Raw genomic sequence first — 27,451 nt, forward strand, 5'->3', positions numbered from 1 at the left:
CTTTGTCCAGACCTGGGTTCATAACATCAAACTAGCTAGTAGTAGTGGAAGTTCTCAAGTTTGTGTTTAAGGCCAGAACAGTGCCTTTGTTATACTGCAGGTCAGGAGTAAATGTGCGTGGACATGACTCTCTTAGGAAATTTGCCATGAATCTGTTTGTCACGCTGGGGTCTGGTCAGTGCTATCGGCTCTTTATTTTCAGAGCGTTAGATTCCACCTCTGTTGCATTTCCGTTTGCTTTTTGTTTTCAAAGGACTGTCTCAAGCCCCAAGGAAACGCTTGTTTTGGTAAGGGTGACCCTGACCCCTGTGATACGGAAGAGTCAGAAACGTGACCCGTGAAGCGCTCGATCAAGTTATAAATGACTAAAACTGGCAAAAAAAATATCAGCACGGGTTCTCTTAGCTTGCACAGTGACAGCAAAAGCAAGCTTGGGAGCCAGAAAGACCTCCTAATCATTTATGATAATGCCTAACAAGAACAGGAGATGCTGAACAAACTATCAGCATTGCATCTTAGGAAAGTGCCTTGATGTTGCCTTTGCTGGCTGGGTATTTATCAAAGCATAACCTGTAGGTTAGCTTACAAAGCGGTGGAAAACAAAAGCTTTGTGTTCTGATCTTGGGGGGAGGTTAAACAAAGGACACTGAAATATGCCTTGTCAAAAGATCTTTGTTGACAGAGATCAGCAGAATAAAGGATTGGGAATAGTCCCTTTCACATTTCCTCCTTTGTCCTTGCCTCTGGGTATTTAAAGGGAAAAAAAAAAGGAGTGGAAATAACTGATATCTATTGAGACAATCCTTTGAGTAGCCATATGTGTACCACCTGGCCCATGAATCCTTCACGTTCCAAATAGTAAAGCCCTGCTTGGACGAGCAAGGCACTCTCCTGCCACAGAGCTGGTATTTTCAGGATAAACTGCTTTGTACAACCTGAGAGCCACAAGCGAGTGCAAATTTTCCCGTAGCCAAATTCTGCCAGTAGAAAAGTTGCTTACAAATGAAGGGATCCATTCTGGTTTCCTTCGCACCTCTGTAAATCGGTGACATCTTCCGTGAATTCAGCAGAGTTGCACTTTGTGTGGTTGAAATTCAGCTCCCGACTGCCCAGTTGCATCAGCCTACTGAGTGCTGCTATTAAATGTAGGAGCCATTTCTTCATGCCTTGTACAGTGAACTGTGGAACAGGCAATGGGCAAGTTGATTGAGTCAAGCAGCTCATCAAGTTAAATAACCGCCCCTGCCCCCACCTCCAAAAACACCTTCTGGTTTTAGAAGCCCTTGATCCCTTCGCCTACCCCGTTCATCCTGGGCTGACTACTGAATTTTTTTTCCTTTCCGCCGTATAAAACCCAATGGCCATGATCCTCTTCCTAATTCAGCACATTGGCCCCCTCTCCCTCTTTTTCAATCCCTTCAGTGGTTCTCCTTCTCTCCTACATCAGGTTAAGATTTCTCGTCCTTCTCTTGAAAGTTTTGCAGATCAACTTGCAGTAGCACAGATTAGATATTTATCCCTTAATATGTTGCCTGGTTTCTGGTGGAGGTTAAGAGTCTGCTGCAGTAGATGGCAAAAGGCTTTACACCTGTTGCTCAGCTCATGGTTTTAGCTGGGTTCATTCTTGCTGATGCTTCGGTGGTAGTAGCAGTGCAGTCTCTTTCTATAACTCTGCCCGCCGCAGCTTTCCCACCCAGTCCTGCATCCGTACCCTTCTATCAGTGACACCAACAACCGTGTCCTGCTCAGCTGCATCTTCCACCGCCAGCTCAGGGCCTTCGTTCAAGCCACGTCATAGGACCTTACTTCCAACTCTCTTGAGCCCTCTCCGAATGCAATACACACAAGCTGGTAGCAACAACAGTGTTAAAGATGGATTTTAAAATGGCATCGGCCATGCCCTATACAAGCCTTTCTATGGAACCACTTGCCTTCCCTTCTCCCACAGCCCCTCCGTCACACCCTTGTGGATGGTTGTTGTCAGGTGGTGTAACCTGATGGCAAGCGCTTTGGGCTGAAGGTCCCATGCTGCTCTTGAACTGGGAGGCACTTCCATTTATTGCAGGTATTGATAAGCAGGAGTTGTACCTGCAGGTATAACATGCTCCGACTACAAAGCTACGAGATCGCGGGCTTCAAGGGATCCGCTGATGGAGGGTCAGGAAGGAATGAAGGCTCTGCTTCTAAAAGCTGCTCCATCCCCACACACCTATGTGCCCAAGCAGGCGGCTATTCACGTCTCCACAGAATCGGAGCCCCGCGTCAGAATTAGGAGCTCTTGGGGTCAGGAGGTAACTTTGAAAACAGGACAGTTGTGGAGAAACGTGTAGGGAGACTGAATATGCTTGCTTTAAATTTTAGGAAAAGGCCTGGTTTCAGAGGAACTGTGTAGGTCTTGCTGTGGGCTGGGAGATAGGAGCATGGAAAGCAGCACGCAGGGTTGGGGTTGTAATACTGCACATGGCATTGGTACTCCACGGAGTCGTCTTGAAAACTTATAGTTACAAAGTTGTAGCCTTTCCAGTACTGGATCCTAGCTGCTATAGGAAATCACGTGGTTGACTAGTTATTTCGTTGTTCTGTTTCAGCTGTTGTTCTGTATTCATGTTAAAACATACGGCTCGTCCTCTACTACTCTTCAGGCCCCAGACTGATCTGGTAATGGGAGTGAAATCTGACCAATGACACCACAAGTTTAAAAACTGGAGGAGTTAAAAATGGCCTTTTGCAAATATTGAAAGTTGCTCTCTGAGTTGTCTGTGGGTTTCTCCATGATTTTCAAATTTTAAGAAGCCACTTTCTTCTTTTAATGGCTAATTCTGCTGAGATAATCAGACCCACTACTGATGAGAGCTATTGAAATGCCTGTAAAGTAAAATGAAATGGGATGTCATCTGTATCTCAGTGAGAGAAAATATCATAACATTGTGCAGTCACAATTTGAAATGATTTTTTTTTAACTTCTGCCACTAAAATGCATATAATCAATGTACAATAGGAAATAAAAGGGTTCAGCATGGATATTCAAATCATGGGGGTAAATTGCCAGTTCCAGCTGAGAAGCTTAGCTTGTAATGCTGAGCACTTGGAAAAGCCTCTTAGCGGAGTTTTTAGTTCCCATGGAACTACAATTAGGAAAATGTGCTGCTAAAAGATGTGTAGAGAAGAAGGGAGGTATCCTGAGGGGAATCTGAGGGGATCAGGTGAAGGAACAAGGATGATTTTGGGTCTGAGATAGTTGATTTGGACTGAAAAGCAGAGTTTCGTGCTTAGCTTCTCCTGATTTCCTCCTGCCAGTTGGCTAAATCAGTTCTTTCTTTACCTACACATCCCCATTTTTAAACCTGGGATAATACTACTTCGTACCTTCCATCCTTTGTCTATATGGGATAGAAGATCTTTGGGGCAAATACCAACTTCTGCTGCGTGTACATGTACATGTACGTGTACATATAGCAGGGTCCAGAACTTAGCTGACATCTGGGTGGTCCTGTTATAAAAGCAATAATCTCAAAATGGGGGAAAGGATGGCTTGCGGTGATACGTGGGAGACTGGAAGTAGTTCCAGTACCCTGGATTGTAGACTAGCATTTTGAATGCTTCGTAGCGGCTACTACTGGGGTCGGAAATTGAAATTCCTGCGTTGGTTTTGCCAGTGGCTTCTGTGATCTTGTGGCAATCCAGCCGTCAGACAAGGCCACAGAGTTTCCTGCGCCTTTCTGTGGTGGTCACGGTATCAGCAGTCCCAGAGCCAGTTGCTGGTGTCTTTACTCAGGCAGACCTCCTATGGACTCCTGCAGTATGAGCCCATAATGCCCTTATGAACATAACCTGGAAATGTGACCCAGTAAAAGCTGCTTCTTCAGCCATCAAATTGCTTCACATCATGTTGTGCTCTCGACTGTTAATCCAGATGTTATTTACATTGGTACGGTAACATTAAACACTTGTACAAGCAGTATTAATAGCATCAATAACAATACTAAACATAAATAGCAGCAGCACTGATAGTAATACTTCCAAAGCAGCTTGTAATTGTAACAACCTGTCATTCTTTTGCTAACTCCTGCTGACTCAAGATTAAATTGCTCTATGTGTGGAAAGCAACGTGCAAAAGAGCCCATCTGTGCCAAGACTGTTTTCCTCCCTTTGTATTTTTGTTTGTTTGCTTACACCAAATAGCTGAAAAAATGTCAGCGCGCTTGAACCCCTGTATCGTTATCAGGTTTCGGACTGGCATATTTCAAGAGCTGCCAATCACTGGAAATAAAAAACAACGGTGGATTGGCAAGGAAAGGGGCGGCCATGTGTCTCCTCTCCTTAGTAGTAGCTTTTGGCTTGTGAAACGCAGTTGGCTTTGGTGGAGATATTCCTGATTCATGGCGGTGCCAAGGTTGTCCAAACTACAGAATGAGACACAGATCAGTGGTACCAAAGTTAACAGCAGGTAGGGGGGAGAAGGTGTGAGCGACAGTGGCGTTCGTCTCACTGCACATGCTCCACGGAGCCACAGCGGGTACGTGTGTGGTCACGCTCTCCCGTCCTCCCCCCCGGATCCTCCCAGGCAGTACCGCACCTAGACTCCTGCTGGCCCCGAGTGAACTTTTAGTATTGCCTCCCCTTTCACCAGAGATAATGATAATAGTGATTAAAAAATTACCATTTTGGGGCCCCCTTTCTGTCTGGGCACTGGGCAGCTGCCCGGTTCGCCCATGCCTACCCCAAGGTATGCCAGTAATTTTGTATTATTGCAAAATAGCCTTTGCCATCACAATTTCTTGAAGACGTTCAGAGTAAACTGATGGCATTTGGAATTTTTTTCTTTTACCTGAATGCATTTTCCTGTAAAGGGAATTAAGGATTCTCTTATGAAAAAACATCCTGGGTTTTAATTAATCTTTGGCTTGGTGCCAGGACTATTTCTAGAGAGAAAACAGACCTGTTCTCTGCTCCAAAATGGTAGGCAAAAAGCAGTCTCCTCACCCAAACAGGCTTACACTGTTTTATTTCTATCAGACTGATTTAAAGTCCATTGTAGTCAATGGAAAGATGTGTGTTGATTCCAGTGAGTCTTGGTGCAGAACATAAGTCAACGGTGAGATAAGCTGTTCCCTGTCGGACTCTCAGTCATGGCGATGTTTTAACACAGACTGAGAATAACTAATGTTTCCAGGAATCCCTTTCTGAACATACTCTAGTGTAGGCATAAAAAAATAGTGCTATACATTTTATCACGGTTTGTTTTTGCAGCACTGGGAGCCCTTGTCAGAGGCCGAGACCCCTTTAGGTAAGAACAAAAGTGCCATACTGGGTCAGACCAATGGTCCCTCCAGCTCAGTCTCCTTTCTCCAACAGTGGAAGGAGTGGATGCTTTAACGGGAGAAGACTGAACCAGGTATCTCTAGAGTTGAACTATCCCCTATTCATTACCCTCCTTGACATCTACCATCATTGGTTTAGAGATGCCAGAGGAAACATCTTCATGTGAAATGTTATGCAAATACATAACAAAGCAATGATCCTTGCTCCATTAACTTGCAATCTAATTTCCCATTGATTTCTATTGGAGTTAACAGCTCTTTCCTTTGTGGTCTGGGCTGTAATCCCAGGAAGGTTAGGGATAGATCTTTCAACCCGTTTTGACACCTGTAATCAAGCTGTAATTGTTGGAATAGATTACGCTTGCGCTTTAGAGCCCTCTGTGCCTCTGTCCGCCTTTCTGTAAAATGGAGAGAATGATTCTTACCTACCATTTGGGAACATTGTGAGGCTTAATTAAACAATGTTTGTAAAGGGACTGGGAACAGCAAAATGAAAAACACTAAATAGGAGAAAATATATGGGCTTTATTACCACACGTGCCTGCCCTTTTCCTGCCACTGTCTCCTTGAGATCCAGCAAGAAAGTCAGCAGGAGCTTTTTGTTCCGCAAGTTTTCATTTTATTGTGTCATATAAGCTATAAATAGAATTGTAAAACCAACAGTAAAAACCAGCGTGGGCTGCTGTCTTTAAAGAGTTTATACCACAGTCATTTTATATTCAGTATGGTGCTGAATCTAAATACTTGGTGGAGACTGTAGCTGTTGACATAGGCAGTTGACAGACATTATGGACAATCAAAAGAATATATAAAGCGCATTATGTAATTTTAAAAACAGTAATAGTGTTTAATGAATTCTGGAACACGATAGAGCCCAAGTATTTCTATATTGTAACTGTCAATGTTGTGTTAAGGCCTTGACCAAACTTCCAGAAACCACTGAGACAGGCACAAAAAGTGTTAATAAACTTTTAAACATGAAGTACATTAAGTCTGTTAGGCTGTGGGTGGGAGTTAATGTATGGACCAGTGATCACTATGTAGGATGCCCCGGCCTAACTGGGAGTCAGGTGAGAGGAGGACAAGCATACCTTTTAAGTGCTTTTAGAGGGCAGGAAGAATTGGTGCTCCTGGAAGCTGTTACAGCTGTTAAAACCTAAGTGTATGGACACAGGTATGTTCGGAGCCGTTTCCAAAGGGAAACACCTGAAAAGGGCAGTAGCTGTTACGGTGCTAGTGGTTGTGTGGACAAGCTGGGAACCATAAAAAATGTAGCAAAACCTCTCCAACTTTAACACTGCATCATCCAGAGCTAAAGTTAGAGTGGTTTTGCGATGGCAGGACCATTGCTAGCTTGTCCACACACAACAACTGGAATGCGAGAGCTGCTGCCCTTTTGAAAGGCAGCAAATATATATGTGTCCAGACCCTCTCTGGTAGGTCTGCATGAGCCTGCAGCAGTACAAAGGAGCTAAAATACCCTAAATTTGATCCTGAATGAAGTAGGGTTAAGGCTGGAGCTGTTCTGCTCCATCTGCATTGCTACAGAACCTTGCTGATGTAGCAGCTGCACCCGAGAGCTTGTCCCAGGATCTTTTGATATGAATACAGTCATTACATCTCCCTGTACTCTTTGGGAACACAGCTGGAACAACCCTACAGAGCCTTGTAACCCTAAAAGCAAAGTAGGGAAAGAAAGCTTTGTGAGAAACTTTCTGATGCTCCTTTTGTTTCTGTTAACGTGCTGAATTATTAGTTCTTTGCTGATCAAGTTGAGTCCATTTTGGTTTTTCTAACCAGCCTCCCAGCCATTTACTGTTATCACTTAACAAATTCGGCAGGATATTAATTTGCTAATTAGCCATTGATAGGCAGCAATCCTGGCCATCTGTCCTGGCAATCACTTTCCCCAGCCTATTATTGCTTCTTGCTTCCTCAGGGTTACAATATTTGAAGATACCTTCTGCATAAATATATATTTTTTTAAATCTCAGGTTCAAAGATAGGTGAAGGCTGGCGACTTTACAAATTTGGAGACATCTTTACCCAGGTGCTAAATTGTTGGCTTACCATATATTATGTGGGAAGGCGGGTAAGAAGTTATTTGTTATAGTGCCTTCTGGCCCTACAGTCTATTAACGTATGGATTTCTGGATGCTGGAGAGTTTCTGACTTTGGCAGAGCAGGCCACGTATTATGACACAGAGGTAGTTACATGGTGCTTAAGGTTACATTGCAAAGTTCAGTTTTAATAGGAACTTAAAACTGTTCTTTGTAAAAAAATCTGGTTGAAACATCAAAATCCTGAGCCAGTTTTGAATAGATGAAGTGTCTTTTGCTACAGCCTTGACAGCACTAAATCCGGTCTTTGCTAATCTTCTGCAAGAAAGGGTTAGTAGGCTTAGTAGGCCTTTTCAGCATTTAAAACGTGTGTTTCAAAATTCAGATCGAGGCCCTTTTCTGTAATAATTAATTATATTTTAATTGCAGTTGGCAAATACAGTTTTAATAGGTATTCAAATATTTACCCAAACCTTATCTGAACTGCCTGAGCTCTTGAGTTTGCCATATTAGACAGCAGTTTAGAGATAACAAGCTTTCCTCAGTGAATTCCAGTATTTCTGATGAGACCCAAAATAACACAAGGACAATCTTTGGGCAATATTTTAGCCCACTTCCGTCTGATATCTGATTGTTCTTCTGTGCATTATGTGGAAAAGAAATATAATTGTTTTAAAAGTTAACCCACTTTTCCCAGACCATACCATAGGAAAAGTTTAGTTTATGGTCACTTTCAGTTTTCAGGAAATTAAGGTTCAGGATGGTTTCCATTTATTCTTAACTAACAAACCTCCTCTAAAAAAAATGACATTGATTATGACAAGGGACAACATTTTCAAAAGAGACAAAAGTGATTTAAAAGCCTTAATCCCATAAGTGACTCAGGCATGTAGGAGCCTAATTTAACATCAAAGGAACATAGACTGCTAGGAACCAGATTTATAAAGGTTTTTAGGTCCTAAAGATGCAAATAAGCTCTTTTAAAAATATCGCTAGTGCCTATTTGCATAAGTCTCACTGGGAATCTGGACCCACGTGCCTAAATCCCTTTTGAAAATGGGACTTAAAGGAATTAGCAGCCATGGAACATTTGAACATTTTGCCTAAGAGTTTGGTATAAGAAGCTGGGCATTATTTATCACTATTATTAAAATGTTTTCTATGTTGTTTCTTACCAACGTTTTACTAATGCTGTTTTAGCATCATTTATAGAATTTTCTGTGCACAATGAAACATCTGTTTGAAAGGAGAATACCAAGACCTTTTCTTTGTTGTTGTTCCCTGATCTTTCTTTTTTTCATCTTGGAAAGATGAAAATATTTTCCTACCAATTTTTTGCCTTGGCAAACATTGATTTCCCCCCTCCCCCTTTTCATTTGTTTTGAATGGGGATGAAATCAAGACAGTTGCATCTGTTTCGCAACTACAGTCTTGTTTGATAGCGTGCCTTAAAAAAAGTACTTCTGTAGCCTTAACATTTCTATTTATGCACCAGAATGATGAGAGATGGGGTGAGATTAATGCTGCCGGCTGCCAGAGACCCAGAAGAAGGAGCACAGGACTTTGAACGGCATCAAAATGGAGGTGACATTGTCTCTTTTATGTCCAATCCAATCAAACGTAGGTCGATGCACTCCAGAAGACCTGTCCCCCCCACACACATCTGATTGTAGCACTTATAAAGTAGGCAAATGATACTTCTTGAGATATCAAATGAAAGTCCTCTCCCGCACATGTTAACATATGGTGGAAAGTGCTTTGGGGGATCAGGTGTGCTGATTGTAATGGAGCAGGAGCAGTTTATTTCTTTTCTGGGCTTGGGGTAGGATTTTCAGAATTACCTAAGTGCATGCTGCTGCCAAAACCAAGGCCCGCCCACCTGCTCATATGCTCCACACCTGGAACTGAGGCACTGAGAGCGATCCAGAAGTGGCCTTGCTGCTGCTCTCATTATCTCTTTCTCCAGCAGTTGAGGCAGGAGCTGGTAGTTTTTGGTAGAAGTCATGAGAGCATCATGGAGACAGTGTAGACGTGGCCCAAATAACATTGGAGGAGAAGTCGGATGGGACTTATGCTCTCAAATCACATGGCCACTTCTGAAAATAACCTCATGGGGTTACTGCACTCTGGACACCTGCACTGTGGTGCAGTGGTTACAGCACAGGACTGATGCCGAGGGCTGCCTTGGGCGGGGGGGCGGACTAGATAACCTCATGAGGGTCTTTCCAGCCCTACTTTCTTTTCATCCTATGACTGTCATGTTCTGTTGCTGTCTGTGTCATTGACTTGCTATGTAGCCTTGTGCAGGTCTGTAAAATCTCTGAGTCTTAGTTTTCCCATTGCTGCAATGAAAATAACCCTGACAGTGAAGCAGGCAGCATGTTAAGACCATTGTCTATTATGCTGACCAATACTGTCTCGTTGTTTCCTTCTGTTACCCCATCTGTCTGTCTGTATCCACCTGTTGTCTCTGTTTCATACTTTGTGATAGAGATCAGAGACCATCTTTTATTTTTTTTTTCTTCTGTATTTGAACAGCTCCTAGCACCAGGGGATCCTGAATGTGACTGGAGAGCTTTGACAATACAAATATTATTAACTACCTTCTCTGTGTCTCAGGATGCTCCTGTGACTACATTTAGGCACACCTTGCTGGGGTTATTTGACCCCAGATGTCTTACTACAGGATGAAAAACACTCATACCCAATGGTAACTGGAAGCTAAACCAAGCTAAATCATCAAAGACTAAGTTTTCACAGTTTCATTTCTATTTACCATGGAACACGAGTGTGCACATGGGCAGTTACCCCAGAGTTGATGTTGTATGTTCAAGTTCCCATCTCGTTTTGCTCGTCTAGTTGATTGTTTGTATATCTACGTTCGTAGTTAACTGAACTGAGCTTCTCAGAAGCAAGGCTACAGAAGTGCAGTGTGTGTGTGTGTGTGTGTGTGTGTGTGTGTGTGTGCAAGACATGATACAGTATGACTGGGCTTTTCAAAAGCACTAATTGTATTTAGGCATCTAATTCCTAATGAAAGTCAATGGAAATGAGGTGCTTCATAGTCTTTGGTGCCTTTTGAAAAATCTCCCTTGATGTGTATAGTATTTCCACAGCAGGCAGATACTACAGTGGTTGATGCTCTGTAAATGCCTTAAGTAAATAGTACATGCACAGCAAACTGGAAGTTCAGTTCTGATATTACATTGTGATGAAACAGTTTGCTCCTTTTTTCTACTTTGCTCTTAACATAATGTCACTCAGTTTAACTTCATTTTAAGTGGGTTCCATGGTACATCCTCCTAGGAAATCCATTTTGGCTTACAATCTGGAAACAGCGCGTATTCTGCGCACCACCACAAGATGCTGCAATTACTGTACTTCTTGTTCTTCTCTTTGAAGCTACTCTCTGAGTATCCGCCTGTGCATATTAAACATGACAGTACTCTACAGCCTCTTTCTATGATGTTAGTATTTCTCTGACAATAGCAGATTCCAAGAAACATGGCTGGAGTGATTTTCATTTATTTCTGTCCAGAGGGTTGACAGCAACTAAGATAGAAATCTGGAATCATTTAAAATGCCCCCCAATAGCTAACCATGGCTATACAAAATGTTATAATGCAAAAACATTATAAAGCCCCCCTAGGAATGTAACAGAGGATGGACCTGTTTTGTGCTTCGGTTTGAGATTTGATCAAAGAATTTGAACAAGCTAGTGTGATTTAATGTAGGCAAGTCATAATAATAATTAACAGTAAAAGGCTGTTTTGAAATCCTATCATTGGAAATAACATTCGGCTTCTGCTAACCGACCTAGAGAGAGGCTGCAGGGGGTGGATCTGGAGCCCTCTGAGTGATATATTATGTTGAAGCTGCTTTTATCTTTTGTCTAGTGCAGTTGTTGAATGCAAAGTTGGCTTCATCTGTGTGACATGTGTGGCAGATGCCTCTTTGGTTTGCGCATCCTGCGTGGTGCAAAGGACCAGCTGGCTCAGCACATTCCTCCTGGCTCAGCACATTATTCCCTGCTTATCTTAATGCTCTGCACAGGGATACTTTGACATCTTTGGGGAAGATTGATTTGTGCAAGATGGGGGCAGGGTTGAATGGCAGGGGGATGGGGGGAGAGAAAGGGCTGTAGTCAACTCTCCTGATGAAGAAAGGGATTTATTATCTTTTCTGTGACTCTGAAAAGGAGGCTTAGGGACCCTTTCAGTGGTCCCCTTTTCCAGGTGGGATCGTATTTGATACGTTTCATTTGATGACTGGATGAATCGCATGGTTGCTTGCTAACAAATTCAAAGGCTTCTGTATGTGATTTTAAGAGCTTTTGTTGGGAAAAGGATCAGAGTGGGGTATGGGAAAGCTGCCTGCTAGCCAAGATAGGAGCAGGTGTGTATAGGGGAAAAGGTTGTGAAGAGTTATACATTTTTCTGGCTCTTCTTGGGAAGGGTGGTCCAGTGGTTAGAGCAATAGCCTGGGAGTTGGGAGACTTAGGTTAACTCTGCTGCTCCAGGTCAGGTTTCCTATAGGACCTTTGGCAAGTTGCTTAGTTTTCATTTCCAGAGTGTTTGTGAGGGATGAGTATCTTAATTAATGTGAAGTGCTCAGATGCCAGGGAACCTTACAAGTATCACAGATGGATGGAGATAAACAGTGTGTTGGTCCATCTAGTTAGATGCTAAATTCTGAAGTCACTCTGCTCCTTGCAAGATTGAGCCTATAAAGCACTAGCAAGTCATCCCTTTGGATTACACATCTTGGAAGACTCTGGGCTAGCTTTGGGGAGGCTGGCATTTCACAGACGGTGCATGTGGCATTTTTCCTTTCCAATTTTTATGTGCAATAACTTCTTTCTGGAAAGAAAACCAGACACCTTGTAATACAGGTGGAACAGTCAAACAAAAATTCTAATTATGGTGCTTTAAGCATATTGAAAACTATGCTTGTTAAAAAAAACATGCTATAATATGAAAAACATGGGGAGGAATGTCTTAAAGGCTAGGCCATTTTCGCAAAGCCAAGCTCGGAGCTGCCTGAAATGTAATGTGTTGCTTTTAAACTAAAGGCATAAGTTATTAACTTAACATAAATGATTTCAGATTTGTGTTCAATGGACTTGGTAATTATACCAAGGAATTTAAGCTGACCTCATCAAGCCTGCTTTCTCTTTTAAGATGTATTTCTGTGTCAATTAAAATGCCTGAGTATAAAAAGCAAAGTTTTTATAGGCCCAGCTATACAAATTCATTATCACACTATTATATACTTGGCAGTCTACAAATATGCCAGTGATTAACTTAGTGCACATTAACTGCCAGTATTGCAGTATTTCAGTTAAGTGTGGCTATTGTCTACCCTCAGCTGACTGGAACTGCAGTGGATATAGGTCTCAAGTATCCTATAGAAATGAAGTCTTCCGGCTGATAATGTCTGACTGCTTACTGAAGCCTATGTTGTATCTGGAAGAACTGTGGTTGATGGGCATCTAACTGTTCCTGGAAAATAACACACAGATGGAGAGGCGGTTGGTTTTAGCTGATGGAGCACAAGAGTTGGGACTCAGGAGACTTGGGTGACATTGTTGTTTCTGCCACTGACAGCTTTGGTGACCTTGGGTCAAGTCACTTCTACTCTCTGTGTTTTCCCTCCGCTTTCTAATCAAATTGCAAGATCTTTGGAGCAGAGACTCTCATTTGGGAGCACGTCTTTCACTACCAGGAGACTCCAAATGAGGCTTTTGGGGACTATTTCAGTACAGATGATAATACTGCAAGGCCTGAACTGGGATAGCCTGAGACAGTTTTTCTTAATCCTCTCTGTGATCATGATCACAGGTCCTGTGGTCTAGAGGTCCTGCAGGACCTAAGCCCGTGCCTAACTTTGCAGACATGAGTGGACCTGTTGACTTCAGTGACAATGGACAAGACAAAGAATGGGAGATGGAGGAGGTATTATTATCCTTACCTTATTGATGGCAGACTAAGGTGCAGAAAGATTATGTGACTTATCCATTGTCACACACACAGGTGACTGGTATGGAGGGCATGGGGGGGGCACATGCTCCCCCTGAGATTGGCTCCCAACTTGGCACTGCTCAGGATGGGGCATTTTTTTGCCATGTGGGGCAGTGGCATGTTGGGGGCAGCAGTGGGGGCACTAAGAAGCACAGAAGTATAGGAGTGGATATGAGGCTTTTGGCCTGCCCCTGGGCCCCACCACAAATTGTGCCCCCCCAGACTCAGGAGGTACCAGTCACCACTGGTCACACAGGAAGTACATGGCAGCTGGAAATTGGGCCCAGATCTCTTTAGCCCCAGTCACAAAATTATCCTTCTGAAGTCACAAAACTATACTTCTCTGCACTTACCACATCATTAGATAAAATTAAGTCCTACTAATAAACCTCAGTCCTACTAACTATTTCAAAATACCCACAATAAAGGTAAATAAAGTGATAATAAAGTGGGAACCCTTTTCACTGTGTAATGAGCTTAAGTTTTTAGGTAAATGCTGAGGCAGAGCCCCAGGAAGTAAGGGAAAGAGACACCTAGGCAAACACATAAGATGTCTGCTACCCTGAACATGGATGACTGGTGCTTCTTGATACTGGGGTGACAACAGTGGCTGATTGCCAACCGGGGAGGAGGGAGTCCTCCAGTGGCCAATAGCCAACTGGGGTGGGGGAGCGGTGTCCAGAAGTGCCAGCAGAAAACTTGGAAGTGCCACCAGCACTTCTCCCGGCACCCACAATCTCAGAGGGGGGCACCAGCCATCGCTCCCCACTCCCCATCAGGTGAGCGCCAATCTCAGCAGGGCACATGCCCCCCCATGTTCTCCCTACGCATTGCCTATGATGCTGACTGAGCCCTCTTCCTCTTAGGGTGAAGTTGCCATTGTACTTAGCCCATACTAAATCTGTGGAACGTGAAGCGGTGTTAAAGTTAGAATGTGCTGTGAGCAGTTGTACATTAAGAGTTAATACCACTTCTTGCCTCTGCGGCTGTGACTTACCACTTGAGGGCTGGCAAGAGGGATGTGGCTAGGAGACAGGGCACCTGGGCTCTATCTCTGCCTTAGGTGTGGGGGAGGAGGTGGGGGTGAGGGGAGGGGCTGGGAGTGGTGCATCCCAGGTTGCCGGAGGACTGCAAATTGCTTGTTTTATCTCTGTGGAGCGGACTTAAAGTTATCCTAACACCAGCTAGGTAGCACAGCTCAAAGTTAACCTCACCACCCAGTGACTTAACTCTGAGACACTCCAATGGCGTTTAGCCTGAGTTAATGAGCTTTAGCACATGCAGATGCATGCATTTTAGATGCCCTTAGTATGGTCTAAGTGTAATGTACATCTTCACCCTTACTTTGCTCTGGATCTGCCTCTGAGGGCTTGATTTTTCAGATCTTCTGACCAACTGAATACTTCATTTGAAGGATGGGTGCTCAGCACCACCGAAAACCAATCCCCTTTCTGCTGCCCTCCTATGCTTAATGACATTGATCTTCCATTTGGTCTGAAATTTAAACTAATTGACAGGTACCTGGGGGGAGTTTTCATTGTGTGGCTGTTTGGGCTGGGAAAATTTGGCACTAGGACTCTGGATTTTGTTCTTAAGCTAATACCAGGTGAATCTTCTTCAGAGACTGGCGTCCATGTAGCTTGCCTCCCATGCTGTATTTTTACTGTTGTACAACTCTGCACTTCTGGGCTTCAGCTGGCACTGGACGTTCTTGTGGTATTTCCAGCCAAAGCAGAAGTTCCAAGTGATGACAATCCCATGAGTCTCATCTCAGATAATTTCCAGCCAAATTCATACTTGACTGTTTGGAGCTTTCCAGTTTAATTTTCCACATTTTCTGAGTTCATTTGCTGCTGCTGATCCTGTTTTCTGTGAGCAATGACTTCTGAATGCTTAGGAGTGTGACCTGCAGGGAGGTAGCCAGGGATACCCCTTGGCTTTCATGTCACTGCTCAAGAGAACACAAAAGCAGATGAATCCCACAGTTACAAGGACCCACTGGGAGCAAGGATCTGGGGGAGGATAGAATTACAGAGAAGCAGGGCTGGAAGGAGGACATTCAGAGGCCATCCAATCCAACCCCCTGCCCTATCCAAACCACCCTATACAATCTACAATCCAAACTCTTTTTAAGACTGCTGTCACAACATAAGACAAGGAGTGGCTGTCCAACTTCCTTGTTCCAGCCCGTTACTGCTTTTGCCTCTGATTCACTCCTGTTCTGCCCCACCCAATTCAGCTAAAGCCAACATCAGTAACTCCACTAACCTGATGCCAAACAATGCCCACTACCGCTAGTACAGAGGAACACCTACATCAGTGCATTCTGCCTCCCAGATCCTCTCCTGGCCCCTGGAAACCTCCCTACACTTGGACTCTCAGCAAAACTATCATTCATACTGTTGCACCAAGACATAATGGGTGGTTCTGAGGGTACACAGTAGAAATGAGAATCAGCAGATCAGAGACCATAATTAGCTGGAGTTACAACATTAGAAATAAGGGTCGTTTATACACACCATGTTTTTTGCTCTTTCTTGCGCTGCAGCGGTGTGACTGTTTGCATGAGTGGGTTTTCCATGCACTTTAAAAATCTTTCTGGTGCATTAAAGTAAACTCCACGGACGTAGTTTATTTTGCTCATTGTGAATTAAAGCATCATGTCCATGGATTCGTTGCATGTGAACACAAAGGCACTCAGACATGTAAGGAGCCTCTTTGTCCACCAGATGGTGCTGCAACTTTTTTGTAGTTCACCCTTTTGACTTGCTTCCATTTTTTAATTGCTTCTACTTTTTAATTTCCCCCCTTGTGCTGTTTGCTTGCTCCCTGCCCCCACAGTTGCCTGGCAGGGCACAGGATGGGTGGCCCTGGGCCAGGGGGGCAGTGCTGGACTGTCCTGCTGTCCTGCAGCGCCAGCCGGGGACTGAGCTTACTTCATTCATAAACCTAGTACTTGCAAACACTGATGCGATGCACCAAAATAAACAAGTTTACATTTTTTAAACTTATTTAATTTAATGAGCATTAAACCTCGTGGTGTGTACAGGAGGCAAGGACATGCTGGATCCTTGCTGTTTTAATGTATCATACTTTTTGTGTACAACATGCCCAGGAAAAGAAAATGCACCTTGTTTTTGAAAGGAAGAATGAAGAAAAGTAAATGAGTAGCAGCAGCCAGGGGGATGAGCCTGCTTATTGTTCTGCTGCTAATGAGTCATGAATATTTTCCTTTCACTTTTGCCTTGTAAGAGACACAAACTGCTCTTACCATTTTTCTCATATATAATATATGCTGAAATTTCCAGGAGCCAGTTTTTGGGAAAAAGGTACAAGTTGTATGCAAGGAAATATGGTGATTTACATGCAGCACTAAGTGCATGATTCCAGTGGCTAATCCTGATAATACCTCTGGAGGCCCTTTGAAAATGAAAGGCCTTATACCCTGTTTAAATTTCTGTATAAAATAATGATGTTCAAAATCTCGTTTGTGGGCCAGATCCATCCCTTGGAGCCATGTCATTTAGCCTGGCAGGGCTCCCCATGGGTCCTGAAATTTAGTGGCTGGGGAATCAGTGTCAATTAACGCTGCCACCATCCTTTGCTGCTACACAGTCAAATGGGTCACTAACTGGCTGGAGGGCCGCACCCAGAGAGTGGTGGTGGACGGGTCATTTTCAGCCTGGAGGGATGTGTGCAGTGGGGTCCCTAGGGCTCAGTCCTCGGGCCCGCACTATTCAACATCTTCATCAGTGACTTGGACGAGGGGGTAAAAAGCACCTGTTCAAATTTGCTGATGACACTAAGATGTGGGGGGATGTGGGCACGCTACAAGGAAGGAATAGGCTGCAATCGGACCTAGACAGGTTACAGGGGTGGGGGGATGAGAATAGGATGGGATTCAACACTAACAAGTGCAAGGTGCTGCACCTGGGGAGGAAGAACCGGCACCATAACTACAGGCTGGGGAACTCCCGTCTCGTCAGTGGAGAGGCAGAAAAGGCTCTTGGAGTTACTATTGATGCCAAGATGAACATGGGCTGACAGTGCGGGGATGTGGTCAGGAAGGCCAACCGTACCTTGTCATGCATCCACAGATGCATCTCGAGCAGGTCCAAAGAGGTGATCCTCCCCCTCTATGCAGCACTGGTCAGGCCGTAGCTGGAGTGCTGCATCCAGTTCTGGGCGCTGCACTTCAAGAGGGATGTGGACAGCATGGAGAGGGCCCAGAGGAGGCCACTCATATGATCAGGGGCAGCAGGGCAGGCCCTATGAGAACAGGCTGCGGGACCTGAACCTGTTCAGCCTCCAAAAGAGAAGGCTGAGGGGGGATCTAGTGGCCTGTTACAAACTAGTCAGGGGGGACCAGCAGGGAATGGGAGAGCCCCTGTTCCCCCGAGCACCGCCAGGAGTGACTAGAAATAATGGTCACAAGCTGGCAGAGGGTAGATTCAGGCTAGACATCAGAAGGCGCTAATTCACTGTCAGGGCGGCTAGGATCTGGAACTAACTTCCAAGAGAAGTGGTGCTGGCTCCTACCCTGGGGGTCTTTAAGACAAGGCTAGACAATCACCTTGCTGGGGTCGTTTGACCCAGTACTCTTTCCTGCCATGGCAGGGGGTCGGACTTGATGATCTGCTCAGGTCCCTTCCGACCCGACCAACTATGAAACAATGAAATTTACAGGCTCTGCAGGCCAGATGACATGGTGCTGTGCCTTGGCTTGTGGTTGGGGCTGCAGGCATGATCTGGGCCTCATCTGGGGTGGGGGCCCAATCCAACATGTGGGGCTGAGGCCATGCTGGATTGGGCCCATAAACTGGATCTGATCCACAAACTGACCCTGTACCATTCATCTAGCCCATGGGACTGAAAAGTTGGATGCTGCTGCACTTGAGGCCACAACATGATGCTCTTCAGGAACCTGACCTATAGATGAGACTTGATTTAACTAACTTATTACCTCCTAGGCATAGGCTAACAGTCCAAATTTGAGGCAAGTCAAAAAATCCTTTTTACTGCTGTGAAATGATCAGCACTGTCTTAACATATAAAAATCGTACAGTGTAAAATGAGAAGTATTTTTAAAAAATGATCCTGATGAACATATCTGCATATGAAGCCTGGCTGTGATTATAACATCTTGGGAAGAACAAACTTATTTCCATACCAAGCGTTGTGTATATTTTGTGGATTCCCCTCCATGCATAAGGTCCTGATAGAGCCTGCACGTTCTTATTTATGCTAACATTAAGGTGGCACCCAGAGACCACAACCAAAGCTGGGGCTCCATTATTCTCTCAGATGTACAAACATATATGAAGAGAGAGTCTCTGTCTAAAAGAGCTTATAGTTTAACTATACCAGACAGGAATGGGGTGGGAGGAGGAGATCTGTGTTATCTTTGTTTTATAGATGGGGGAATGAGATGCAGATAACAAGTGACTAATGTCACAGAGGAAAATTGTGGCAGGTCTTTGGTGTCCTGTGTTGCCTGAACCACGAAGCCATAAACCCTGTAGCATAACTTAGGGTGGGGCAGCAACTTGGGCACTAGCCCTGGGTGCTGAGAAGGGGACAGGGGATACAAGAGTAGCAGCTGCTATGCTGCCAGCCTGGCTATCACTGCTGCCAGCAGCGCAGTCACTGACTCTGTCCCATGTGCTGCTGGGGGCAGAAGTGCCCAGGTACACTTCTGTCTAAACTTGCCATTTTTTGTTATGTTGAAACCCTTGGGAACATTGGAGGAGGAGCCGTATGGACTGCAAAATTCTCTAGGATCACAGTGTTCCCACTGTGTGAGTTATTTTATTGCACCCTCTGTGGTGCAAACTCCAGGCTAGCGGAGATGCAAAGAGAAAATATTAGGGTAAAAGTACATCACAGGCACAGTTGCCTGTCTGTCTCCTGAACAGGTAAAGCATGACTGTGGGCAGACACAGGAGCTTCCAGGACAAAGGGGCGTTTGCAAGAGAATGCGTAACACAACCAGACACGTGGCAAAATGAGACTCAAATTGACTTATAATTATTTAATTAGTATTGCTCTTTTTAAGCTAGCTCATTTGTACTTGTACGTAGCACGGGACATTAATAGAATACATGCAGACGCTGTAACCGTTCTGAGTCAAATGATTGAAAAATATACCTCTTTGTAGATGCGAGAGTTGGGAAAGGCAGCTGTAGGTATAATGGGATCCTAGGCTCTTTTTGGGGTAGTTGGCTACTAGAATGACACCAGGTTTAAAAAATGGGATCATCACAATCCTAGCATACTTGGGTTGTCACTGGGGTGTGAAACGAAGGCCTCTCTGACCTGTGGTAAAACACTGTAGTTAAGAGCAGTGCAGATGGATAAAACTCCTTGGTGCTTTAGCTCGGTGGTTGTCAACCTTTTTTACACCAGGACCCATTTGTAAACATTGATGGCCAGTCCTGACCCACTGGCCCTCACCCCCAGCCCCACATTGTGTGGTGCACGGGGGCCCAAGCAGTCCCTTGCAGGCTGGAGCTCTGCCAGACTGCAAGGGGAAACTCACATTTTCCTACATTTTTCTCCTTTAAGGGAAAATCCATTTTTAAAGTTTGTTCACAACTCTTTCATATATTCTTGCAATCCACAGGTTGAGAAACACTGCTTTAGCTTCCAGAGAGTGACAGGGACCCACGCTTCTAGACTGCGAATTACAGGTGTTGTAGCTGGAGCACCACATATGGGGTAACTGGTCCTGTGGGAGCTCCGGCGAGCAGCTGCAATGGCCCAGCTCCTTTGAAAAGGAATTTGGAAACAATAGTACTAGCCGGAGAGGAATCTTTGAGCTGAAGGACTCCTATTTTCTCTGGCACCTTTTAGCGAGTAGTGTGAGACTGACCGGTTCAGGTACATATTGCCCACTAGACCCTATACCAGTCATACACTCACATGGGCAAGTTGAGACATTTTCTGCTTGCTGCCTCTTAAGTTGCTATAATATCATGTTTCATCTAAAAATAAATAATATTGGTATTCAATCTCTCTGGTTATGCAACCAAGCTTAACAACGTGACCCGGGGATAATGTCTGCCTGAGCCCTCCCACAGCCTGAAACTGGTAGCTTGAAGGGGGCGTGAATTACTCATAGTCCTTGAAACTGGTGTTGGCTCTGAAACCCACCAATGACAGTCTAGGTGTTGGTGTTATGAATTATTTCATGTGGTGCTCAGAGCATCTACAAGAGGAGGAGGATGATGATCATGTTATAAAGATGGGCACAAAAGGTGCCTATATATGAGCAGGGAGGCTCCTCAGACATGCTGTAATTCCAGTTTGTGGGAGCAAACTCGATTAATCGAGTCTGCTGGAGTGTGGCAATGACTGCACCCCAGCAACCTCCCATGTCTCATGTAACAGCATCCCTGTGCTTCAAAATGGCAGCAGGGTTGCTTTATCTAAAGCTCATTCAATGAGCTTTAGATAAAGTGCTCCTGCCACCATTTTGAAGCATGGGGACCCAGATACACGAGACGCTCTAGGCGCTTTAATTAGAGTGGCTCCAATTAAAGCCCCGCCCCCCACCCCGAGCATGTGTATGAATGCCCAAGGTATGGTGAGAGGCATTGCAAGTGGGTAGGCCTTGGGAGACTGCCATATTTATTCCTCCCCACTTCTCTGTGGACTCCTGAATTTTTCAAAGCAGCTGTTGTTCAGTCCTGCTCACTTTCCTCCTTTCCCTCTATCATGGGAGACAGCAGCAAAATCCCTCCCAAGCTTTTATGTTTAATATAACTGCTTGGGACTTTGGGGGATTTCTTCAAAGCCAGCAACGCCTTGTTAAGATGAATGCCTGGTAACTTGCTGCATGGCGAGCCAACAGAGCTTGCTAATCAAACAGGCTCCTGGCATAGCACCAATCCCGGTTCTAGCCATGTGAGTCGGTATCTCTCCCCAGTGTTGGTTTGGTTTCAGAAAGGATGGAGAGAAATCAAAGTGTGTTCTGCTCTATGTCCTCTGTCCTCTAGCAGAGGGGAGGCAAAGAGAGCAGAAGGGGAACTGATTGTTTAGTATATGGGGAAGAGAGAGAGGAAGAGTACAGTAACTTGACTATTGATCATGAACCGCCCAGAATATCTCACTGTGCCTAAATGAACGGCAGTTAGAGAGGTTCAAATGAAAGTGCTGCAGTATAGTGACAGGTGAGCATTAGTTTTCTGAGACAAAAATCTAGGCTGTGGGCCTAAGCTGTGAATGATCTAGGCCAGAGACCTGGCCAGACAGCCTTGTTTGTCATCAGAGAAGGTTGTGACAACAGCCATTAATCTTTCTTAAATTCTTCTCCTCTTTTTAAAAATAGGGGCTTGTAGAATGAGCAATTTTCTCTCTATTTCCAATGATCAGTCTCTGTGAAGTGGAGCCCTTATTTATTATATATATTTTGGGTTAATATTTGCTGCGGCTCATCAATAAAATTGCTAGGAGTGCTCTGTCCAATACAGCCATTCGTCTGGGAGCGAGTGGTCTGTGGGAGTCTGGCTGCACAAGTGAGCAACTTGGTTTTTTTTTATCATTAATAACTTGAGTGGTTCATCCATAAAGTCACTTTTTCCCCCTCCAGTAAAATAATCTGCTGGGGTGTGTGAGAGTGGGCTACCTGCATTATATAAAGGTGTCAGAACAGCACTTTTCCCCTTTCCTTTCTTTTCACTGAAGAGAAACGTATTCTGAGGGCAGGAACAGACAAACACATACCTTGGTGTAATTTGCCTCAGCTTTATATACTTATGGAGATGATGGAAGGGTTAGGAACAGAGAGACGTGCAGCTGTCCCGAGGTAGCTCACATAGTAGGTGGCTGTTACAGTGCCACTAGGTAGTGGGGGAACAAGTAATAGCTTAGCTGCTTTTTGCAAACAGCAGCCCTCAGACAAAGGCTGTCGAACTAGTGGCTTGTAGCCATTGAAGGGGTAGCATGTGGCCCGTGGGCTCCTGTCTGGCCACCACTCCCCCTTACCAGTGTTGCTCCTGTTTCAGTATTTGGGTTCTTCGGGCTCCCCTTCCCTCCTTCAGCTGCTTCTTCCTGCACCTGGGGGCAGGGCAGTACAGTGCCAGGGGATTGGGGTGCTGCGAGGGAGGGTCCGGGGTATCTATGCTGCACACATGGTGGGAGAGTGTGCAGCATGCATGGCCAGGATGGGAGGGGCCTTCTGTGTGTGTAGTGGGGAGGGGAGCCAGACTGTCTGTTCTGTGGTGGGAGGGGGCTACCCTCCTTATGTATGGGGGGGCGGGTAGGATGCTAGTCTGGGCTGCTCATGCAGAGGTTGGGGGTAGGGAGGGGGTGCCTACATCTTGTCCAGCCCTTGGGACTGTGGCTCACATGGCGTGTGGCCCCCAGCTGCCCAGAAGTTGGACAGCCCTGCCCTGTCCTCAGATGAATGTGGACAGAAGTAACTTAATTCAGTGTAACTTATACCAGTAGAATTTTATCTCTGATTCTTTCAGGGGTAATTCTGCATAGGACTGAGCAATGTTAGCCTGGTTTAGGAGTTTCTCTGAGCTGCCTCCTACATTTTTTCAACTGTTAACATGTCACTCATCCTGGTGTCTTTCCAAGCCCTAAGATAAGCAAATAGGACTGATGAGCCTCACATATGTACCTGATAGAATGGGGAGAGGGGCACTAAAGTATACTGAAAGGTGAGACTAGACAAATTTGTTACAATGCAATGGCTGGGTTTTTTTAATTAGAAAGCAATAGCATAATTGTTCTTTGTTAGCATAAGCTACAGTGTGGGTGTTTTGGATGCATGTTCTTTGTAGTCTAGAATTCGTAATGGTCTCACACAAGAATTCAAAATCCCTTGAGAGCCAACCACACTGAGACCTCCTTGAAAAAAGGAAGCTCTTCTTTTATATACAGCACTTCCAGATTGCTTTGAGTATATCTCCTTTGAAGGCATCTCATCACAGTTCTGACCTCTCTTTCAACATGAAAAATGTTAAATGCTGCAAGATGGCTATCACCAACGTGAGTCAAGTGGAATTTATCCCTGGAGAAAATGGAACCATACTCCTGAAGTGCAGTTGGCACTGGTTTTCATTTAGTGTAGGGGCTTTGGCTAAAATTTACAGCATAAATGTATGACCAGCAATAGTATAGCAGTTCCTAGAAAAGGAAAAAAAGAGAAGCAATGAAAGAAGGTATCAGGACAAAAAGCAGATGAAGGGGAGAGTTCAGGGGTTCAGAAGACTGCTGTTTGGTTGGTCGCCTCCCCCACAATTATTGTGGGATGGTTCTAGTTTAAGTTGTGTATCTCTCCCTATATAATAAGAAAAACTCTTTGGTCCAGATACTTGAAGCTATGCCAAGTTGGTCTAGTTGAAGATCTGGCCTCTGGCCAACTGGTTTGACCTGATTGCTGAAATTCTTAACTTCTTTCCTTGGGTTTGATTCTCTGAGATTTCAGTCACATCATTCAAGTTCCTGCTTCAATTTCTCCATGTGGAGAGTTACAGGAACAACTAAATAACATTTGTAAAGTGCCTTAAAGATCTTGGCTAACTGTAGTTCACTAAACTTTCCACAAAACGTGTTTGAGCCTGACTGACCTTATCCTCTTGCACCTTAAAGCACTAAATGTATCCTGTCTGTGCCAAATTATAAATGCCATTTTACTTTGTGAAAGCCATATTGATTATCACTTTTCTGTAACCTCCAATTTGCATTATAATAACCAGCTTGGATTAAAACATCAAAGGAGTGTTGAAAACCCGTCAACTCCAGTCGTGAACTGTCTGTGCTGGATATTGCCTGCTTATGCGAGGTGGGAAGTCTCCTATAAAGCTAACGAGTGTGCCAGCAAGAGCTCCACCCTAGTGGTATGATGGGTTTGCTGCTCGTAGGGCTGTTGCTTTTGAGCAAATTATCAACTGAGAAATCTGTCTTTGAGGAGGGGGATGGGATCCTCTGGGCTGAGCACATGCCTAGAAGAGCCACAACTTCCAGTGGTGATCACTTGACTCAAGAGGAGAAACTGTTTAAAGCAGCTGTTTCTCTGAGACCCTTTTAGAGCCAGAAGACTAATAGGCCATGAAGGCAACCAAAGCCTAAGGCAGTGGTTCGCAACCTTTTTGGAACTGAGACACGCCTCACTGGGCTCAGAGGCACTCCTCCATAGCCTATGTGAATTGAGTGGCACCCACTTTCCAAAATTAATTTCTATATTATGGGGCCTTTCTCCTTAAACAGACACTGAGCAGTAGCGGTGGAGGATTGTCCAGGCAGAGACAAGCCTGAGCCTGGCTTATCTGCTTATCTCCTCACATCTCACATATCTCCTTACACGTTGCGGCACCCTTCAAAGGATCTGGCAGCACTCTAAGCGCCCCGGCGCGCTCACTGAGGATCCTGGCTCTAAGCACTGCCATCAGAGCGAGCTCTCATAGGGGGGCTGAGGTTCCACTGGGGAGCTGGCAGCTTTCGGGAGTTTGGTGTTTTCATTAAAGATCTGTCATTCGCTTTTTAAGAGTGGAAGTGTCTGTGGGGATGAATTTCTAGTCATAAGGCTATGCTCTTTGCTTAACATTCATGTTGTCCTAGAAAGGGCAAATTGAGAGCTTCTGAAACTGCGTGGACTCTGGCTGGAATATCACTCCTCAGCTGGGAACTGGAGAGAGCTGGGCTATTCTTTGCAGGCTCCAGGTGGCCACTATTTGGAGTCTCTTTGACCAATCAGGATATCAAATGTAGGGTCTGCTCCTGAGGGTGCACGTGAGACGCTTCGAAGCTAGCAACAAGCACATGGATCTGCTCTCAGAATAGTTAACATCCCTCCAGAGAGCAGGACTGGACCAGTCTGTGCTACTGTTCTTCCGATGAAGTGAACTTGGGTTCATAAAACATTGTGCAGCTCTCTCTCTCTCTCTATATATATATCTATATCTTATTTGGTTAGTCTGTAAATGTGAATAGCTACTTCTCCTTTGGTCTGATTACTGGCAGGTTTTCAATAAGATGTTTTGCAGGACTAAGGTGCTCAGATAAAATGCAAGAGATGAAGCATCTCTAGACCACATTCCCACCAGTAGACCCATGTATTAATAACATAACCCCCAAATAAATTGCAATAGATTGTCTATTATAATAAAAATGACATGATGCACCAAGTAAAACGGCTTGGCTGGACAGCATCCTGTCATCTGCATTCCAGAAAGCCGGGGTCCTGACGCTGCCAGTTCACAAAGGGGGAAAAAAAATGAACATTTTGGCTGCTGGCAGCTTTAACAAAACCAATTGGCCACTGGTAGGCCTTGACATTTCCTCCAGTCCTGTATCAGAAAGGATGTCACATCACAAGCTCAAATGGCACATTGGGCAGAAAACTGTGGCTCTCGCTCTAAATCAGTTCACAGCAGCTTCCAGCTGATGGATGCCAGTGCCGTCACAGTTTTGTCCAGCACTCAGGTGGTCACATTCGAATTCCCCGGAGAGCTGTTGTTTCACAGCAGGTTGATTTTGGCTTGACCCAGCATGTCATTTTCTGTTGAGATATTTAGACTCGAGCGCTCTAGATGACACCCCATGAGGTTTCTGTTCTGCTTCTTGGTTGTGCAGTCACAGCAGGAGAGCAAGGGATGGCAAGACGAAGCTCCTGACGCGCTTCAAGGAGAATAGTTTTATTCTGCAGCTTGGGGAGGAATATAAATACAGGCGTGTGGAGGAGGAATCGTTCAAGGGTTTGGGAGCCAGGGTATGAAAATGCTGCATCCTCACAAAGGGCTGAGCATCCTAAAATACCATTGAGACAGGAATGATTGAAGAGCTTCAACACCACAGAGGTGGGGGCAACTTTTGGCTCTGCCACAGGCTTCCAAGATGACCCTGGGCAAATTGATGATGCTACGTGTCTACCACTTCTTCAGTGTTGTCTGGAAGCCACCCATGAGAACGTGTGTACTCACGCCCGCTCTGTGTGCACTAAGCTTGGGAGGGAAGTGGTGAAGTCTGCTCTGGGGGAGCCCTCACCCCCTGGTATTAAGGAGGTGGGAGACAGATCTCACATGGTGTCAGACCTTCCTTGGAGCAGCTTCACCGTTTTGCTTGTGGGCTTCACGTCTATGGGTTGGGAGCAGATGGGTATGGGGTGCTTGTTATGGGTCCTTCTGAGAGCATCGGCAGACAGACTCCGCATCTCTGAGCCTCAGTTTCCTCTGTAAAATTGGACTAATTCTTTTTTTTTCTCCCTTCCTTTGTCTCTTGTAAACGGTTAGCTCTTCAGGGAAGGGACGGTTTCTCACTGGGTGTTTGTGCATCAGCTAGCTGAAGGGAACTTTGACCTGCTCCATGATGCACCCCAAAGTCATGCATTTTACTAAGAGGTTGGATTTGCATAGGATGGTTTGGATAGGGATCATCCTGCCTCGGGCAGGGGTTGGACTAGATAACTGATGGAAGTCCCATCCAGCCCTACTTCTCGATGATTCTGATTTCCTTACTGCCCAGAATATAAAGGTTTAAAATTAGCTCTTTGAACTAAAGCTGCTTTCTCTGTAGTGAATACTACCTTTGCCCAAGACTTCCTAGCAGAAGCTGCTATTGCAGTGATGTGCTCCCCAGCATGATCTGCAGTCCCGTGATACTAATGGGGACCTATGGAACACAGCTGCTCTTCCAACCATGGGAGAGCAATTTCCTTTAGTCCAACGTTATGGCATGCTCTGTTCTCCTTCTGATTTTTAGTTACTTTAAGAAATGATGGCTAAGTAAATGAGCTGTGTTTGGCCCAACTGCCCAAAAGTCCCTGCTTCTTCCTGAATTCAAAGGGGAGTTTCATCCTTCACACCTTCCTTTATATCACTACACAGCCAACATGGCAGTTTTGGTTTGATTGTTAATCATTCCTTTTTTTTTTTATTACATTTGACACTTTAAAAAATTGTTTAGTGATTTACTCCCCTTTGTATTTAAATGCAGTGATTAGAATATCTTTTATATTATACTGCAGTTTTACTTTGAAGATGAAAAGTGCTATGTATTATATTACAGCCCCATAATTCACAGTTGCCTGTTATTTACAGT

Source organism: Crocodylus siamensis, chromosome 5 (assembly GCF_052110815.1).
Source record: "Crocodylus siamensis isolate JL-2025a chromosome 5, ASM5211081v1, whole genome shotgun sequence".
Taxonomy (NCBI): domain Eukaryota; kingdom Metazoa; phylum Chordata; order Crocodylia; family Crocodylidae; genus Crocodylus; species Crocodylus siamensis.